At 49.3% G+C, this 596-nt stretch overlaps 1 pseudogene; it reads left to right on the top strand.

The window, feature by feature from the left end:
* Positions 1 to 205: 205 nt before the first annotated feature.
* LOC116465962 (U6 spliceosomal RNA) lies at positions 206 to 305 on the top strand (annotated as a pseudogene).
* Positions 306 to 596: the final 291 nt, after the last annotated feature.

Here is a 596-nt window from a genome sequence, read left to right as displayed (position 1 = left end):
GAGGCGGTACGCCACTAACTTCATGGAACGAACTTCAACCACATGGATTACAGTTAACTGTCAGTAGTCAAAGGTGAAACCTCTCGTGAATGAGTAGGAACTGGAGAAAAACAAAGAAAATGCAAGAATCCGTCAATACCTGCAGGAGGCTTCTCTATAGAAGATGCTTATGCAGAATCTGGTCAGAAAAAAACGGAAACCATGATCGCTTCAGCAGCACATAAACTAAAATTGGAACTATACGGAGATTAGCATGGCCTCTGTGCGAGGATGACACCCAAATTCGTGAAGCATTCCACATTTTCTTAAAATAAGAAAATTCTAGGCCGGGCACGATGGCTCACGCCTGTAATCCCAGCACTTTGGGAGGCCGAGGCGGGCGGATCACGAGGTCAGGAGATCGAGACCACAGTGAAACCCCATCTCTACTAAAAATACAAAAAAATTAGCCGGGCGTGGTGGTGGGCGCCTGTAGTCCCAGCTACTCAGAGAGGCTGAGGCAGGAGAATGGCGTGAACCCAGGAGGCAGAGTTTGCAGTGAGCCGAGATTGCGCCACTGCACTCCAGCCTGGGCCACAGAGTGAGACTCCGTCTCA

Source organism: Hylobates moloch, unplaced genomic scaffold, assembly GCF_009828535.3.
Source record: "Hylobates moloch isolate HMO894 unplaced genomic scaffold, HMol_V3 SCAFFOLD_16559, whole genome shotgun sequence".
Lineage (NCBI taxonomy): Eukaryota > Metazoa > Chordata > Mammalia > Primates > Hylobatidae > Hylobates > Hylobates moloch.
The sequence above is the reverse complement of the archived record's forward strand: the minus strand, read 5'-3'. Positions and strand labels throughout refer to the sequence as shown.